This window comes from Brienomyrus brachyistius, unplaced genomic scaffold (assembly GCF_023856365.1).
Source record: "Brienomyrus brachyistius isolate T26 unplaced genomic scaffold, BBRACH_0.4 scaffold33, whole genome shotgun sequence".
In the NCBI taxonomy this organism is placed as follows: Eukaryota; Metazoa; Chordata; class Actinopteri; order Osteoglossiformes; family Mormyridae; genus Brienomyrus; species Brienomyrus brachyistius.
In genome coordinates this window covers 2,980,137-2,999,922 of record NW_026042308.1, presented here as the reverse complement: position 1 = coordinate 2,999,922, position 19,786 = coordinate 2,980,137, and the positions used below count along the sequence as shown (strand labels likewise).

The 19,786-nt window shown below is 47.0% G+C and overlaps 1 protein-coding gene and 1 long non-coding RNA gene across 4 annotated transcripts in view; both read right to left on the bottom strand.

Moving 5' to 3' along the window:
• The window catches only part of LOC125721414 (NACHT, LRR and PYD domains-containing protein 12-like), a 269,652-nt gene that overhangs the window by 73,653 nt on the left and 176,213 nt on the right, over positions 1–19,786 (bottom strand). The window lies entirely within an intron of this gene.
• Positions 252–2,033, bottom strand: LOC125721451 (uncharacterized). The gene is made up of 3 exons (XR_007385751.1): positions 1,919–2,033; positions 1,147–1,362; positions 252–424 (listed from the first exon to the last, which is right to left on the bottom strand). It is a non-coding gene; the product is annotated as an uncharacterized LOC125721451 (long non-coding RNA).

Sequence of the window (19,786 nt, the reverse complement as noted above, 5' to 3'; positions counted from 1 at the left end):
CATGCAATGAACAGTCAACTGAGAGCAGACATGTGCAAAGAGCAGTGATTTCTGCATGTGAAAAGCTAAAGTTTACAGAGTGTAAGGGCTTGTGCTATGCATGTGGACATACCGCATATAAAGCATGAATCTTTGCGCTCTATAGCTTCTCTGCCCCTGCACGTCATCTTTTCAAACATCGCTCTTGCTCCATGTGTGTTTGAGAGAGAGACAACAGGTTCTTCTCTGTTCATAAAAATATAAACAGCCAAATTTTGAACAAACTTACCTGGCTCAGTTTGTCCAGGATGGGCCTCAGCTTGGTCCCCATGACACCTCCCTTGGCCTTCATCAGGGCAGTAAGTTTTGGTGTGTAGTGCTCAAGTTTAAACATGAACCTCTGCTCCAGGGAAACTGTTGTTATTCTTCTAAATTCCTCCTTGACCTGAATTGACAAAAGATTCAAAAGTACAAAATTAAGAACCAGGTCAAATACACACTCATCACTTTCTCTCTCACACACACTCACTCTCTCGCTCTCACACACACTCACTCGCTCTCACACACTCACTCAATCTCACACACACACATTAGGAACCAGGCCAAATAGTCTGATGCGAAGTAAAGGAAGGGTAAATTCTGCATAAAGGTGCACATATGATGCTCAAAAGAGTAATTTGGTCTACAGTTGTAACTGGGAAACAAGTACATTTCTAGTATATATTATATAACAGTAGTTCATAATATCCATCCATCCATTTTCCAAACCGCTTATCCTACTGGGTCGCGGGGGGTTCCGGAGCCTATCCCGGAAGCAATGGGCACGAGGCAGGGAACAACCCAGGATGGGGGGCCAGCCCATCGCAGGGCACACTCACACACCATTCACGCACACATGCACACCTACGAGCAATTTTAGCAACTCCAATTAGCCTCAGCATGTTTTTGGACTATGGGGGGAAACCGGAGTACCCAGAGGAAACCCCACGACGACATGGGAAGAACATGCAAACTCCACACACATGTGACCCAGGCGGAGACTCGAACCCGGGTCCCAGAGGTATGAGGCAACAGTGCTAACCACTGCACCACCATGCCACCCCTAGTTCATAATATATCATTCTAAAATTGTAACTGGCCTACACAACTTTTTAAAAATGTATTTACCTCAGCTTCACAAAAAAAGCAGGCCATCTCTCTTTGCAGTCATCGGCTCCTGGACTGCCACTCACAACCTCAAGCCTTCAATAGGAGAATGTTTTGGCCATTTTTTGTTGAATCACCCTACGGTTGTTCTTCTTTACCTCGTTAAGAAGCTCCTGTCTCTCCATTTCCAGTGTGTCATTAGTTTCACCACTTGGATGTGGTGGAAGATCGTTAACCCTGCAAAAGTTGAATATGCATTAGTACTGTAGTTACAATCTTTAAAAACACAATGAACAGTTTCATACTTTTTCAGATCCAAGATGTTCAAAATATTGCGCCTCTGTGTGAAAACTACACGAATTACATACATGACATGAAAAGGAAACAATCTGCCCTGTCTGTTCAGTCTGTGTATGATCTCTAGACAAATGGGTGCGAAGTGCACCCCAACTTTTAAATGAACAAGGACAGTCTGTGTACAAACAGGGTAGTGCCCGCCCTGACCAGCATGTAAATGTTCCAATGTATAATGCCTTAATAGCTCTAAACACTTTGATGTCCTAAAATTGCAGTTTTTGCATGGCCATATCCTTTTAATATGAGGCCTACTGTTTTTCCCTGATGACACGTGCCTAGAAACCTGTCCTCTCTAGACCTGTAAATGAAAAACAATTTGTGATATTAAAACCACAAAACATTTAACCACAATTATATGCTATGTTATGCAGTTAAGAATAAGGAAACACATAAGCGATACAATATTCTGCAAATCTACATATAGATTCATACGTACCTATATGAAGCTAATGTTGAACGTTGGACAAATCAAATTACACACCACTGGCTTATCCTGCAGCCTATCCTGGCTTGACACAATAACAACCCGCTGATGTGCTGTTCTGGTTCCTGTTGATAAAACCATATGCTTTATTTTAATAACATTTATTAAAAAAAAAAACACTTATTGAGTAATAAAAGTGACTGATTTGACTTGCATTAGGGGCTTTCCATTTGGTTGACTGCTCAATTAAGTTAAATGTAATATCAAAAGCAGCAAAATAAAGTAAATACTGAGTAGAAAATTGTATACTGTAAATAGTTGTGCTTTAGGTGGCATATTAGGTTAGCAAAATTAATTTTACTTAGACATTTCATTTAAACCCATCAATAGTTGTTTTATACTGCTGTAGGAACATGGTGGACTTTGTATAACAGGACTCGCTCGTTATGAGGATATGAAAGGCTTGTGGTGAATGTTGTGGGGAGTATCTGTTGTGATTGTTAATGGGTTACAGCTGGGGGGGATGAATGTCTTTTTAAAGGGGGGTGGAATAGATTGAGGGGTTGTTCTATGTTTGGTTTGGTTTGGTGGAGAAAGGACCAGTGTGGTTCGGGAGGGAGGGGAATCCCTTGGCTGTCCGCGGTTAATGTTGGGGGAAATGTGGTGTGTCCGTCGCTGATATTAGATCGGCCGCGGGCGAAGATAAGTAGGTAAGAGTGAGGTGGGGGGATGAATGTGTAGGGAAGTTAGCGATGTGTGGGCGATAAGGAGCCGCGGAGCGAAGTGCGCTTTGGGAGTAGAGCCTCTTCCTTCTTCGGGGGAAGGACGGGGGGCTGTGTTGCCTCTCCCCTTAGAAGTAACCGTCCTTTTAAAGGTTTCTGTCTTTTTCGTATGAATGTGTGCGGTTGTGTGTTGATTTTAGCTGGGGTTGGTAGTACAGTTGTTGAGGGTGGGGAAGGAGACTGATGGGGGTGATTTGGGTGATATACGGAGTGCAGTGCTTTTTCCCTCACTAGATTTGTGTATTTATAATTATGGATTTTGTGGTGTGATCTGATGTTGTGGAGTCAACACGTGTGATGTATTGCCCCCTACTGTCTGGTGTTGCCCTCTGGGAAGGATTGTGATCCCCGGCTATTACATGAAACAAAGTAATATTCTATTTATACTCTTGGCTTTGGTGTCTGGACCTCCCCAGATAAATTATAAAGAAAGGTGGTGGCAGTGGTTACCAGTGGACCCGCTTAAGTTGTAGCGGACATAGGAGTTTTAGTTCGCTCGACTTATTACACTGGTGGCAGCGGTGGGATCGCTGCTAGTTTTGATTGTTGCAGTTTTGGTAATTGACCGGTAATGATGTCGCAGCGGGAGAGTGTGCGGGGGCAAGCCACTTCCTCACTGGCATCTTCGCAAGATGATCAGCAAGAGATTCCTGGTGCGGCAGCGCGTGTTGTAAGTCGTCCGGTTTTTATGCCCGATACGTTTACGGGCGTAAATAGAGAATGGTCAGACTGGCTTGAACAATTTGAGATGGCTGCGGTAGTAAATATGTGGGATGACGGGATTAAGTTAAAGTTCCTGTCCTTACTGTTGTCTGGTAAAGCGAGAGAAATTTATGGGGGGTTACCTCCACAGGCTCGTGCAAGTTATGCGGCATTGAAACAAGCCCTGCAGGCGTGCTTAGAGCCTAGTGGGAGTGCTGACTGGCATCGGGCAGAGTTTGCCTCTCGTATCCGGCTGCCAAATGAGTCGGCTCGGGAGTTTGGTACTGCCCTTAGGCGTTTGGTTGTGCGTGCTTACCCTTTAGTCGATTATGCCACACAGGATATGTTAGCTCGTGATCATTTTGTTGTACATGTGGGGTCTGGTGAGTTGCGTATTCAGTTGCGCAGTGCTAAGCCCTCCACTCTAGAAGATGCCATCAATCTGGCCTCAGAGATGGAGTCTATAAGGCGTTTGGAAGGCTATTCAGGTCCCCCGGTGGCCCAGGTTTGTGGTGTGAGTGGGTCTGGGTGGGATAAAGATCAGGCTGAGACGCTGTTGGGGGTGGTAGAAGGCTTACGGCAGGAAGTGCAGGCATTGCGGGCTGAGGTTAGGGCATTGAAAGCTGGTGGGTCTTTGTCCCAGTCTGGTGGTAGTGCATCTATATCACCGCCAGTGGTTTCATCTGGACCCCAGGTGTCAGCCCGAAGGGAGCATATGGTGTGTTGGGAGTGTGGGTGTGATAGACACTTGCGAAAAGACTGCCCGTATGTGACGGGAAACTCCAGAGGGCGGGCACGGTAGGCCGTGTGCCCGCTCAGATGGAGGAAGGCCTGGTGTCTGGAGGACCTTTTGTGGTTAGTTTGTGTGGAAAAGGGTTGTATGTGAGTGCTATTGTGGGAGGGGCAGATGCTACCCTGTTGGTGGATACTGGGGCACAGGTCTCTGTAGTGCCGAGGCATTTTTGGGAGTCTGTTACTCGCGGTGTAGGACAGTTGGATCCGTATATAGGCAGGGTGGTTGTAGCTAATGGTGAGGAATTGAAAATCCTGGGTAAGTGGCACACTGTGTGTCAGTTTGAAGCGTTGGCATTGGGGGTTGAGTTTTTAGTGGTGGACACGGATATGCGTGAGTCATTGTTGGGTAATGACTTCCTTCTGAAGTATGGAGCCATAATAGATTTGAAGGGACAGTGTTGCCAAGTGATGGGCAAGAAGGTACCCTTGGTGACTCAAGGCATTAGCGACCGGCCCCAGGTGGTTATGTTGAGTGCCGATGTGATGGTCCCCCCTCGCAGTGAGATTATAATCCCTGGGACTGTTAAAATGATCGCTGACAGCCCTGTAGTGGGTATGGTAGAGCCGGCAGCATCATTAGCGGGCCAGTGTGATGTTTTGGTGGCGCGGGTGGTGTGTCGTGCAGACAGAGGTGTTGTTCCAATTAGGGTGATTAATGTGACTGAAGAGGAGCGTAAACTTTATAGGGGGATGAAAGTGGGTTCGCTGGTGACTGATATTGAGGTGGGCAGGGCAGCAACTCATGGTCAGGAAAAAGGGCCTGGGCAGCAGTGGACTGGGGCTGAGCTCTTTTGTCAGCTTGGCCTTGATAGAAAGGGTCTTAGTGCTGGTGAGGCAGAGGCAGCTCAGGAAATGTTGTATCAACATGCCGCGGTGTTTAGTACTGGTGAGGATGATTTGGGTAGGACCCAGCTGGCAACCCATGTAATTGATACAGGTGATGCTCGGCCCGTAAAAGTGTCATCTCGGCGGGTTCCTCTGCAGTTACAGGGGGAAATAGATAGGTGTTTGAAACAGATGCTGGAGGCTGAAGTTATTCAGCCTTCATGCAGCCCATGGGCAGCACCTATTGTGCCTGTTCGGAAGAAGGATGGGGGGTTGCGCTTTTGTGTGGATTATCGTAAATTAAATGAGGTTACTCGCAAGGATGCGTACCCGTTGCCACGCATTGATGATGCATTGGATAGTCTGGCTAATGCATCTTGGTTTTCAACTCTTGATCTGGTTAGTGGGTATTGGCAGGTGGAGATTGATCCAAAGGATAAGCCCAAAACTGCTTTTATTACCCGACAGGGGTTATATGAATTTAACGTCTTGAGTTTTGGATTGTGTAATGCACCGTCAACTTTCCAACGCCTCATGGATCTTGTGCTGGCTGATTTACAGTGGTCAACATGTTTGGTCTATTTGGACGACATTATTGTGTTTGGCCGGTCTTTTGAGGAACATCTTCAGCGGCTGGATGAGGTATTGGGTAAATTGGAGGGGGCAAATTTGAAGGTAAAGCCCATTAAGTGCAACCTGTTTGCTAAACGGGTACAGTATTTGGGGCATGTAATTTCTGCTGAAGGGGTTAGGGTGGATCCTGCAAAGGTTAAGGTTGTAAGGGAGTGGCCAGTACCAAAGAACCAGACAGAAGTGCGTAGTTTTGTGGGTTTAGCCTCATACTATCGGAGGTTTATCCAGGGGTTTGCTGAGATGGCACACCCTCTCCACCAGCTAACTGAGAAGGGCCGGAAGTTTAGTTGGAATGCTGAGTGTGATAAAGCTTTTTTGAAGCTGAAGGAATGTCTAGTAAGCGCTCCAGTGTTAGTGTACCCTGACCCTGAGAAGAGGTTTGTGTTGGACACCGATGCTAGTGATCTGGGCATAGGAGCGGTGTTATCACAAGAGATGGAGGGGGGTGAGCGAGTGGTGGCATATGCCAGTCGTGCTTTGACTAAGGCAGAGCGAAAATATGCCACTACGAGAAAGGAATTGTTGAGCATGGTCACATTTATGAGGTATTTTAGACACTATCTACTGGGCCATGAATTTGTGTTGCGCACAGATCACAACTCGCTGCGGTGGCTACACAACTTTCAGGGGGTGGAGGGCCAGTTGGCCCGGTGGATGGAGCAGTTGGCTAATTTCCAATACATAATTGTACATAGAGCAGGTAAGCTGCATGCTAATGCAGATGCAATGTCGCGGGTGCCGGCGTTTGGGGGGTGTGAGGTAGAGCCCCAGGTTTGTGCCCTCCAGACCATATCCCCAGGGGTGGTGAATGTGTGGGGGGATTCATTTGAGTTAACGGAGGCGCAGCAAGAGGATGAGGTCATTAAACTCTTAATAAGTTTGAAGCAGAGGGGGTTAGACGGTCGTGTGGCAGCAACAGAGCATGAGGGTGTGCGGCGTTACCTGCCAGTGTGGGATGAGTTGGAAGTGCGGGAAGGGATATTGGTGCGGAAGGTAGTGAGGCCATATGGGGCTGAGGGGTGTCAGCCAACACAGTTGGTAGTGCCTGCAGGTGTGGTACCTGGTGTATTGTATTGGTTGCATAATACCAAGACTGGCGGCCATTTGGGGGTGCAGAAAGTTCATGCTAAAGTTCGGAACCGGTTTTTCTGGCCAGGGTGGCAGGGGGATGTGCGGCGTTGGTGTCGGGAATGCATGGAGTGTGCATCGCGGAAGGAGGTAGGGGCGGCCCCCCGGGCACCAATGGTCTCTACAGTGTCAGCAAGGCCATATGAGAGGGTAGCCCTAGATGTTTTGGGACCCCTCCCGGAGACGGGGAAGGGGAATAAATATATTCTGGTGGTTGCAGATTATTTTTCGAAGTGGACAGAGGCTTTTTCCCTGCCAAATCAGGAGGCAATTACAGTGGCAAGAGTGTTAGTAGAGGAGTGGGTATGTAGGTATGGTACACCTCGCACTCTGCATTCTGACCAAGGGAGGAACTTTGAGTCTCGGGTTTTTCAGGAGGTATGCCGGCTGTTGGATATTCATAAAACACGGACATCCCCTTACTCACCCCAGTCCGATGGATTGGTAGAAAGGTTCAATCGGACCTTGCTGGCAATGCTTTCGTTATTTGTGAATCAGAACCAGTCAAATTGGGATACGTTGTTGCCGTATGTGATGATGGCATACCGGAGTAGTGTGCATGCTAGTACAGGGTATACCCCGTACAAGGTGTTGTTTGCACGTGAAATGGTGCTCCCTATTGACATAATGTTAAATCTTGATCATGGGGAGAAGTTTAGACCTGTGTCGGAATATGTGGCAGGTGTGTCCCAAACTTTAGAGACTGTAGTAGAGGCAGTGAGGAGGCATCAGAATAAGGCGTCAGCACAACAGAAAAAGGGTTATGATTTCAGAGCACAGCCTCAGTGGTATACGGAGAACGAATTGGTATGGGTGCGAGATAAGGCTAGGAGGAGGGGTCTGTGCCCTAAGTTGCAAAGGAGGTTTAAGGGCCCTTTCAGAGTCATGGAGCGGATCTCAGAAGTACTGTATAGGATACGTCCAGTACATGGGGGAGGGGAAACTGTTATTCATGTTAATCGCTTAAAACCTTGTGTGTCTCCTTCTGAGGAAATCCCTAGGTCCCAGGGAGTGGGAGTACGGCAAAAGGAGTGGAGGAGGCAAGTAGGGGCTACGAAACAACCTCGAGAGGTCTACTCCCCTGCTAGCTGGTGGTTCCTACAGCCAAGGGCTGGTCCAGACAATGGTGGTGGAGCGGAGCTGGAGAGTACAGGGACAATGCCTGGGACAAGGCTGCAGGAGATGCCAAGGGGGCCGGAGACTTCAGCAGGGGGGATGGAGAGGATAACCCCACAACAGTTAGGAGCCGTTCCACAGAGGGTGGCATTGCAGGAAACCCAGGCTGGAGTGGCAGAGAGTCCACAACCACAGCAACAGAGGCCAAGAAGGGATAGAAGACTTCCGGCTTGGACAAGAGATTTTAACATGGATTGACTCGGGGACGAGTCTTTTGTAGCGGGGGGGGGGATAGTGTGGTGAATGTTGTGGGGAGTATCTGTTGTGATTGTTAATGGGTTACAGCTGGGGGGGAGGAATGTCTTTTTAAAGGGGGGTGGAAGAGATTGAGGGGTTGTTCTATGTTTGGTTTGGTTTGGTGGAGGAAGGACCAGTGTGGTTCGGGAGGGAGGGGAATCCCTTGGCTGTCCGCGGTTAATGTTGGGGGAAATGTGGTGTGTCCGTCGCTGATGTTAGATCGGCCGCGGGCGAAGATAAGTAGGTAAGAGTGAGGTGGGGGGATGAATGTGTAGGGAAGTTAGCGATGTGTGGGCGATAAGGAGCCGCGGAGCGAAGTGCGCTTTGGGAGTAGAGCCTCTTCCTTCTTCGGGGGAAGGACGGGGGGCTGTGTTGCCTCTCCCCTTAGAAGTAACCGTCCTTTTAAAGGTTTCTGTCTTTTTCGTATGAATGTGTGTGGTTGTGTGTTGATTTTAGCCGGGGTTGGTAGGACAGTTGTTGAGGGTGGGGAAGGAGACTGATGGGGGTAATTTGGGTGATATACGGAGTGCAGTGCTTTTTCCCTCACTAGATTTGTGTATTTATAATTATGGATTTTGTGGTGTGATCTGATGTTGTGGAGTCAACACGTGTGATGTATTGCCCCCTACTGTCTGGTGTTGCCCTCTGGGAAGGATTGTGATCCCCGGCTATTACATGAAACAAAGTAATATTCTATTTATACTCTTGGCTTTGGTGTCTGGACCTCCCCAGATAAATTATAAAGAAAGGTGGTGGCAGTGGTTACCAGTGGACCCGCTTAAGTTGTAGCGGACATAGGAGTTTTAGTTCGCTCGACTTATTACACTGGTGGCAGCGGTGGGATCGCTGCTAGTTTTGATTGTTGCAGTTTTGGTAATTGACCGGTAATGATGTCGCAGCGGGAGAGTGTGCGGGGGCAAGCCACTTCCTCACTGGCATCTTCGCAAGATGATCAGCAAGAGATTCCTGGTGCGGCAGCGCGTGTTGTAAGTCGTCCGGTTTTTATGCCCGATACGTTTACGGGCGTAAATAGAGAATGGTCAGACTGGCTTGAACAATTTGAGATGGCTGCGGTAGTAAATATGTGGGATGACGGGATTAAGTTAAAGTTCCTGTCCTTACTGTTGTCTGGTAAAGCGAGAGAAATTTATGGGGGGTTACCTCCACAGGCTCGTGCAAGTTATGCGGCATTGAAACAAGCCCTGCAGGCGTGCTTAGAGCCTAGTGGGAGTGCTGACTGGCATCGGGCAGAGTTTGCCTCTCGTATCCGGCTGCCAAATGAGTCGGCTCGGGAGTTTGGTACTGCCCTTAGGCGTTTGGTTGTGCGTGCTTACCCTTTAGTCGATTATGCCACACAGGATATGTTAGCTCGTGATCATTTTGTTGTACATGTGGGGTCTGGTGAGTTGCGTATTCAGTTGCGCAGTGCTAAGCCCTCCACTCTAGAAGATGCCATCAATCTGGCCTCAGAGATGGAGTCTATAAGGCGTTTGGAAGGCTATTCAGGTCCCCCGGTGGCCCAGGTTTGTGGTGTGAGTGGGTCTGGGTGGGATAAAGATCAGGCTGAGACGCTGTTGGGGGTGGTAGAAGGCTTACGGCAGGAAGTGCAGGCATTGCGGGCTGAGGTTAGGGCATTGAAAGCTGGTGGGTCTTTGTCCCAGTCTGGTGGTAGTGCATCTATATCACCGCCAGTGGTTTCATCTGGACCCCAGGTGTCAGCCCGAAGGGAGCATATGGTGTGTTGGGAGTGTGGGTGTGATAGACACTTGCGAAAAGACTGCCCGTATGTGACGGGAAACTCCAGAGGGCGGGCACGGTAGGCCGTGTGCCCGCTCAGATGGAGGAAGGCCTGGTGTCTGGAGGACCTTTTGTGGTTAGTTTGTGTGGAAAAGGGTTGTATGTGAGTGCTATTGTGGGAGGGGCAGATGCTACCCTGTTGGTGGATACTGGGGCACAGGTCTCTGTAGTGCCGAGGCATTTTTGGGAGTCTGTTACTCGCGGTGTAGGACAGTTGGATCCGTATATAGGCAGGGTGGTTGTAGCTAATGGTGAGGAATTGAAAATCCTGGGTAAGTGGCACACTGTGTGTCAGTTTGAAGCGTTGGCATTGGGGGTTGAGTTTTTAGTGGTGGACACAGATATGCGTGAGTCATTGTTGGGTAATGACTTCCTTCTGAAGTATGGAGCCATAATAGATTTGAAGGGACAGTGTTGCCAAGTGATGGGCAAGAAGGTACCCTTGGTGACTCAAGGCATTAGCGACCGGCCCCAGGTGGTTATGTTGAGTGCCGATGTGATGGTCCCCCCTCGCAGTGAGATTATAATCCCTGGGACTGTTAAAATGATCGCTGACAGCCCTGTAGTGGGTATGGTAGAGCCGGCAGCATCATTAGCGGGCCAGTGTGATGTTTTGGTGGCGCGGGTGGTGTGTCGTGCAGACAGAGGTGTTGTTCCAATTAGGGTGATTAATGTGACTGAAGAGGAGCGTAAACTTTATAGGGGGATGAAAGTGGGTTCGCTGGTGACTGATATTGAGGTGGGCAGGGCAGCAACTCATGGTCAGGAAAAAGGGCCTGGGCAGCAGTGGACTGGGGCTGAGCTCTTTTGTCAGCTTGGCCTTGATAGAAAGGGTCTTAGTGCTGGTGAGGCAGAGGCAGCTCAGGAAATGTTGTATCAACATGCCGCGGTGTTTAGTACTGGTGAGGATGATTTGGGTAGGACCCAGCTGGCAACCCATGTAATTGATACAGGTGATGCTCGGCCCGTAAAAGTGTCATCTCGGCGGGTTCCTCTGCAGTTACAGGGGGAAATAGATAGGTGTTTGAAACAGATGCTGGAGGCTGAAGTTATTCAGCCTTCATGCAGCCCATGGGCAGCACCTATTGTGCCTGTTCGGAAGAAGGATGGGGGGTTGCGCTTTTGTGTGGATTATCGTAAATTAAATGAGGTTACTCGCAAGGATGCGTACCCGTTGCCACGCATTGATGATGCATTGGATAGTCTGGCTAATGCATCTTGGTTTTCAACTCTTGATCTGGTTAGTGGGTATTGGCAGGTGGAGATTGATCCAAAGGATAAGCCCAAAACTGCTTTTATTACCCGACAGGGGTTATATGAATTTAACGTCTTGAGTTTTGGATTGTGTAATGCACCGTCAACTTTCCAACGCCTCATGGATCTTGTGCTGGCTGATTTACAGTGGTCAACATGTTTGGTCTATTTGGACGACATTATTGTGTTTGGCCGGTCTTTTGAGGAACATCTTCAGCGGCTGGATGAGGTATTGGGTAAATTGGAGGGGGCAAATTTGAAGGTAAAGCCCATTAAGTGCAACCTGTTTGCTAAACGGGTACAGTATTTGGGGCATGTAATTTCTGCTGAAGGGGTTAGGGTGGATCCTGCAAAGGTTAAGGTTGTAAGGGAGTGGCCAGTACCAAAGAACCAGACAGAAGTGCGTAGTTTTGTGGGTTTAGCCTCATACTATCGGAGGTTTATCCAGGGGTTTGCTGAGATGGCACACCCTCTCCACCAGCTAACTGAGAAGGGCCGGAAGTTTAGTTGGAATGCTGAGTGTGATAAAGCTTTTTTGAAGCTGAAGGAATGTCTAGTAAGCGCTCCAGTGTTAGTGTACCCTGACCCTGAGAAGAGGTTTGTGTTGGACACCGATGCTAGTGATCTGGGCATAGGAGCGGTGTTATCACAAGAGATGGAGGGGGGTGAGCGAGTGGTGGCATATGCCAGTCGTGCTTTGACTAAGGCAGAGCGAAAATATGCCACTACGAGAAAGGAATTGTTGAGCATGGTCACATTTATGAGGTATTTTAGACACTATCTACTGGGCCATGAATTTGTGTTGCGCACAGATCACAACTCGCTGCGGTGGCTACACAACTTTCAGGGGGTGGAGGGCCAGTTGGCCCGGTGGATGGAGCAGTTGGCTAATTTCCAATACATAATTGTACATAGAGCAGGTAAGCTGCATGCTAATGCAGATGCAATGTCGCGGGTGCCGGCGTTTGGGGGGTGTGAGGTAGAGCCCCAGGTTTGTGCCCTCCAGACCATATCCCCAGGGGTGGTGAATGTGTGGGGGGATTCATTTGAGTTAACGGAGGCGCAGCAAGAGGATGAGGTCATTAAACTCTTAATAAGTTTGAAGCAGAGGGGGTTAGACGGTCGTGTGGCAGCAACAGAGCATGAGGGTGTGCGGCGTTACCTGCCAGTGTGGGATGAGTTGGAAGTGCGGGAAGGGATATTGGTGCGGAAGGTAGTGAGGCCATATGGGGCTGAGGGGTGTCAGCCAACACAGTTGGTAGTGCCTGCAGGTGTGGTACCTGGTGTATTGTATTGGTTGCATAATACCAAGACTGGCGGCCATTTGGGGGTGCAGAAAGTTCATGCTAAAGTTCGGAACCGGTTTTTCTGGCCAGGGTGGCAGGGGGATGTGCGGCGTTGGTGTCGGGAATGCATGGAGTGTGCATCGCGGAAGGAGGTAGGGGCGGCCCCCCGGGCACCAATGGTCTCTACAGTGTCAGCAAGGCCATATGAGAGGGTAGCCCTAGATGTTTTGGGACCCCTCCCGGAGACGGGGAAGGGGAATAAATATATTCTGGTGGTTGCAGATTATTTTTCGAAGTGGACAGAGGCTTTTTCCCTGCCAAATCAGGAGGCAATTACAGTGGCAAGAGTGTTAGTAGAGGAGTGGGTATGTAGGTATGGTACACCTCGCACTCTGCATTCTGACCAAGGGAGGAACTTTGAGTCTCGGGTTTTTCAGGAGGTATGCCGGCTGTTGGATATTCATAAAACACGGACATCCCCTTACTCACCCCAGTCCGATGGATTGGTAGAAAGGTTCAATCGGACCTTGCTGGCAATGCTTTCGTTATTTGTGAATCAGAACCAGTCAAATTGGGATACGTTGTTGCCGTATGTGATGATGGCATACCGGAGTAGTGTGCATGCTAGTACAGGGTATACCCCGTACAAGGTGTTGTTTGCACGTGAAATGGTGCTCCCTATTGACATAATGTTAAATCTTGATCATGGGGAGAAGTTTAGACCTGTGTCGGAATATGTGGCAGGTGTGTCCCAAACTTTAGAGACTGTAGTAGAGGCAGTGAGGAGGCATCAGAATAAGGCGTCAGCACAACAGAAAAAGGGTTATGATTTCAGAGCACAGCCTCAGTGGTATACGGAGAACGAATTGGTATGGGTGCGAGATAAGGCTAGGAGGAGGGGTCTGTGCCCTAAGTTGCAAAGGAGGTTTAAGGGCCCTTTCAGAGTCATGGAGCGGATCTCAGAAGTACTGTATAGGATACGTCCAGTACATGGGGGAGGGGAAACTGTTATTCATGTTAATCGCTTAAAACCTTGTGTGTCTCCTTCTGAGGAAATCCCTAGGTCCCAGGGAGTGGGAGTACGGCAAAAGGAGTGGAGGAGGCAAGTAGGGGCTACGAAACAACCTCGAGAGGTCTACTCCCCTGCTAGCTGGTGGTTCCTACAGCCAAGGGCTGGTCCAGACAATGGTGGTGGAGCGGAGCTGGAGAGTACAGGGACAATGCCTGGGACAAGGCTGCAGGAGATGCCAAGGGGGCCGGAGACTTCAGCAGGGGGGGATGGAGAGGATAACCCCACAACAGTTAGGAGCCGTTCCACAGAGGGTGGCATTGCAGGAAACCCAGGCTGGAGTGGCAGAGAGTCCACAACCACAGCAACAGAGGCCAAGAAGGGATAGAAGACTTCCGGCTTGGACAAGAGATTTTAACATGGATTGACTCGGGGACGAGTCTTTTGTAGCGGGGGGGGGGATAGTGTGGTGAATGTTGTGGGGAGTATCTGTTGTGATTGTTAATGGGTTACAGCTGGGGGGGAGGAATGTCTTTTTAAAGGGGGGTGGAAGAGATTGAGGGGTTGTTCTATGTTTGGTTTGGTTTGGTGGAGAAAGGACCAGTGTGGTTCGGGAGGGAGGGGAATCCCTTGGCTGTCCGCGGTTAATGTTGGGGGAAATGTGGTGTGTCCGTCGCTGATGTTAGATCGGCCGCGGGCGAAGATAAGTAGGTAAGAGTGAGGTGGGGGGATGGATGTGTAGGGAAGTTAGCGATGTGTGGGCGATAAGGAGCCGCGGAGCGAAGTGCGCTTTGGGAGTAGAGCCTCTTCCTTCTTCGGGGGAAGGACGGGGGGCTGTGTTGCCTCTCCCCTTAGAAGTAACCGTCCTTTTAAAGGTTTCTGTCTTTTTCGTATGAATGTGTGCGGTTGTGTGTTGATTTTAGCTGGGGTTGGTAGTACAGTTGTTGAGGGTGGGGAAGGAGACTGATGGGGGTGATTTGGGTGATATACGGAGTGCAGTGCTTTTTCCCTCACTAGATTTGTGTATTTATAATTATGGATTTTGTGGTGTGATCTGATGTTGTGGAGTCAACACGTGTGATGTATTGCCCCTACTGTCTGGTGTTGCCCTCTGGGAAGGATTGTGATCCCCGGCTATTACATGAAATAAGGTAATATTCTATTTATACTCTTGGCTTTGGTGTCTGGACCTCCCCAGATAAATTATAAAGAAAGGTGGTGGCAGTGGTTACCAGTGGACCCGCTTAAGTTGTAGCGGACATAGGAGTTTTAGTTCGCTCGACTTATTACAGGCTCATTCTAAACTTAAAAAAAGTCACGATTCTTAATTCCAAGTTATTGTACAGTACGGTATATTCTAATTATGAAATTTAGATTCGTTTTCTGATAAATCCCCTTAAATCCCACACGCTGGATATTTAAAGAAAATTATTTTCATGACGCCATTCATAACGGCAGGATGGACTGCACTGCTATCTTTACAGTACGACGTGGTTTTAAAACGTTGACTTTATGCATAGGTTATGTCCAACTGTTAGACCTACTCGCTGCACCGATTGGTTTTAACAAAAGCATGAACGGTCGCACTGTGTTTAATAGTCGGCATACACCAGCCTAGCAATTACACTATGTTTAGCAGCACATATTAAAACCATCACGAGCTAAATTACCGGACTATCAAAATGCACACGGGCACAATTATTATTCTAAAATAAACGGTAATAACTTAAGCAGGGGATAGTCCAGGCACGTTGCTTCTTCCAACAGGTTCGAACGCCAAACTTCAGATTTGTGATGAAAACGCGGGTATCTAAAACGCATACTGCGTATGAATCCACGCATGCGTATTTGGATGTCAAAAGTGCGCATATGCCAATTCAAATGCGGTATTAATTTTTTAATTACAATTTACTTAGTATTTCTGTGTTTATTTACAGTGACAATTAAATAAGTAAACAGTACGAAAAAATATATAGTAAAGCTTATTATTTGCATACAGTTCACTTACTAAGTGAATAAAATGTGTAAATATTCAAAATTTTACTTCAGAAATTCTAGATCCCACTGAATCTTAATTTTACAATGTAGAAGTTAAACAGTTAATTTAATAAATTTTACTACACCACAAAGTTATTTTTTTCAGTGTGTGTTATCCTAGCCAAATAGGAATTTAGGATTGGTTTTGTTCATGTCTATTAATCTGGAGAGATACACAGACCTAGCAGTCACTAGTGCTTGTCTGTACTTAGAGAGGCTCCTTCCAGGTAGATCTGAAAACTCCTAGTTTAGTTGAGCCCCATTTGTACTCTAGCTTGCGTGAAGCCTGTTTAAGTTACGCATATGATCAGAGCACCAGGGGGCAGGTTTCTTATCTCTATGCTTTATCTTCTTAAGTGGAGCTACAAGATCTAGGTGCTGCGAAGCGATTTCTTCATGTGCACAGTTACCCATTCAAGTTCATTTACACATGATGCTTCAGATGTTGAAGGACTGTGGAAGTTGTTCCATAAATGTTGTTGTAGTTAGTGCGGTAATAGAACGTCTGATTCTATACTTTGGAGTGGTGGTCAACGGGAGGCTATACTGGATTTCAAATGTTAACAAGTAATGATGTGAAAGCAGAGGATTCTGAGGTATAATAGATATGTGTTCCACCAGGACACCATGGCTAAGAATCAAACCCAGGGTGTGGTTACAGGCATGAGAAGGCCGACTACATTCTGACAAACACCTACAGAGTCTAGGATAGCAGAAAACATTGTTGTTAAAGGATCACTATCCGTCTCCATATGAGTGTTAAAATCACCCACAATAACGGCTTTATCAGTACTGACCACCAGGTTTGTTAAAAAATCAGCAAATTCCTTAAGAAAATCACTGTACGGCCCAGGCGGTCTATACACAATAACCATGGTGATTTGGGGTGAAGAACTACAAAGAGATGAGCCAGCAAGGCTAAGAACAAGAGTTTCAAATGTGCTGAAACTCACACCACATTTCTCAGACACTCCTAAGTTGGACTGAAAAATTGCAGCAACCCCACCACCTTTGCGATTTGGTCGAGGGTTATGCTTATAACTGTATTCCACTGGAGTAGATTCATTCAGTGTCATGAATTCATCCGGTTTAAGCCAGGTCTCAGTAAGGCATATGGCACCAAGACTAAAATCAGTAATTATTTCATTTATTAATAGTGCTTTAGGAGCCAGTTGCCACGCCCAGCTCGTACGATCCTCGTACGATCCTCGTGTGTGCCACGCCCCCTGATTATCCACGTGTGCTTCCCCGATCTAGCCCAGCTGTGGCGGATTATTTTCACCCAGTCCTGTCTATTTCAGTCCGTGTCTTGCCTTAGTTCTTGGTCCGTCATTGATGTTCGTCGATGTTCTGTTCTGCTCGTAGCCTTATTCCCCGAATAAACCCCGTTTACCCCGACTTACGGCTACCTGCTTCCTCCTTGCCTGTCTGCCTGTCCGTGCGATCACCCATATACCCAGCGATTGTGACACCAGTGATCTTATATTCTGAAGTCCAAGTTTAAGTTTAAATATTGCATCACAACTGTTTTCTAGTAATGGATTCATTGTGATTTTTATTACGTTATTATGGCACACTCTACGGTGGAATAATCTTCCATGATTAAAGACACAGGGAACAGACACCAATAAAATGAACCCTAGGTGACGACTCTAAGCGACTAGCAGGCGGTCGGTTATGCCGGGTTGCCTGACGCCTGGACTTGGCTCTGGCTAGTCAGCGATCTGCCTGGAGACTATGAGCTATGCTTTTAGACAGGAGGTCGGCACCAGCCCGCGAGGGGTGAATACCATCCCTCTTCAAAAGCCCAGGCCTACCCCAGAACATCCTCCAGTTGTCTATATAACCTACACCATTTATCGGGCACCATTCTGACAGCCAGCGATGTAGCGACGATAATCTGCTGTACATTTCATCGCCACGTCTAGCAGGGATGGGGCCAGAGCACGTTACTGACACACACATCTTCTTCGCAATGTTGCACACCTCTTTAAAATTTGCCTTAGTGATCTCCGATTGCCTCAATCGGGCATCATTAGTGCCGACGTGGATAACAATCTGAGAGTATTTACTTTTACTTTTAGCCAGCACTTTTAACTTTGCCGAGATGTCGGTCGCTCTGGCACCTGGGAGACAATTTACAATGGTCGCTGGAGTCGCTACTCTCACGTTTCTTAGAATAGAATCGCCAATTATTAGAGCACTTTCAACAGGTGTCTCAGTGGGAGTTTCACTGAGTGAGGAGAACCTGTTGGAAACGCGGATAGGCGAATGGTGCCGGTGTAAGTTTGGTTTGGATTTACGACTATGCCGCCGGGTCGTCACCCACTCGCCTTGCTGCGAAGGCTCTGCTGCCGGAGCGGGGGAAGACTACGTATATTAACGTATATTTTATCATAATGTTAAAGGATAAATATATTATCAACCTTTTAGTTAGACAATGTGTAAAAGGCTGAAACTGCCTAGGTTTACTACTGAAGGAAGGGATTCGCCTGAGTTCACCCGAAGTTCACGGCTGAGCATTTTTAAAAAACCAAGTGGAGCTGCTCGCGCCACCATTATGTTCAGCCGAGAGACCAAACGGTAAAAGAAATTATGGACAAACTTATCACCTAGGGGTGTGGATTAAGAGAAATCCCTTATTGGTCTTTTTCTCTAAACATATTTGAGAATTTCAGGTGAAACATTTAACAGCGAACAGTAGCAAATAAAAATATTGCCAATATTTATTTTAATATTTTTATTTTAATATTCAGAGAGAGCAGGCCAGGTGGCACTATAGCCTGTGCACTTTTTCTTTATTTTTGCATTAATGGCATTACTGATTTTAGTTTCCAGGTGAATAAACATGTTTATGTTTCAAATAAGAGTGAAATCTTTGTCACTGTGCACGGCACAGTCAGACCTTAACACCGTTCCTTAACATTGGTTTAATTTCATTTCGGTGAACATAATGACTTTCAGAAATCGAAGGGAAACTTTAAACATTATTCTTTGAACTTTTCATTTTAGTCGACTAAATCAACTGGTTTTACTCAACTGTAATCTTATGAAATATAGTTGACCAAAACTAAAATATTTTAGATGACCAAATTATCACTGAAACTAAATTACATTTTAGTTAAAAGACTATGACTAAAACTAAATAAAAATTTGTCAAAATTAACACTGGTTCGTATTAAGTGGAAAACATTTGCCAAGTGATACATTTTATTGACCGGGGGAGGGGGGGCGCCACGAGAATTAATACCATACAGGAGAATGCTCGGTATGCCATATGCCCTGTATATGTACATCCTGTAGCTGCAGTGAGTATATTAGCATTATTGTTCATATGTGTACTGCCACTATAACAAGTACGTATATATATACGTGACAGTAAAACTTTCTGGGCATCTACATTGATAAAACTTAGGTGATAGTACTGTTTTGTTATTAAGTACAATTATTAGATTGAACCGGCTTATGTATTTGCTCTTTAAGAGGTTTTTACTGTTGTCTGGTGTGCTGTAGTGCAACCTGTCTGACCGATACCTTTTTCTCCTCTCAGCACTAGGAGAATGGAGAAAGCAGTGGATTGGACAGATGACAAGTACTGGGCAGCCTGGGATAAGTGGGATGAGGTGATAGATTGGGGAGATGAAAAGTCTTCACCCACAACACCTCCCTCTATCCAGGCTGGCACCAGCACTGGAGATGTGGATGCTGGGGTGGAACATCACCAGCAGCCAGTATTCAAACGTATGTATTTCAGAGCTTTTTTTTTTACATTAATTGGAGACAGTCTGATCATAATTGGACGGCACTATGAAAATGATTCTCACTGATTGAATAACAGCAGAATAGCTGTAATTATATTACAATGTACAATAAAGAGAAATGTTTCTGTGCAACAGGCCAGCAAAAGAAACTGGTTTTGAGGATGCGAATTCATCTCAGTGTGCAGCCTCAGCCTCAACATGTGGTCCAGAACGTAAATGACAGGGAGGAAGAAGCCGCAGTTCTGTCTAACCTGTCATCTTGGAGGGAACCTGTTACTCAGGAACACAGGGAGTCAAAAAGGCATAAGGACCCATTCTCCGTGCCTGGATATGAGACCCACCACTGGCCCAGAGAAAGATACTGGTCGCGACAGCCACCAAAGACAGTAATTGATGAAAATATCATCCTGGGCTTCTGCAATGGCCTGATGGCTTTTTCACTGTCATGAAAATTATGA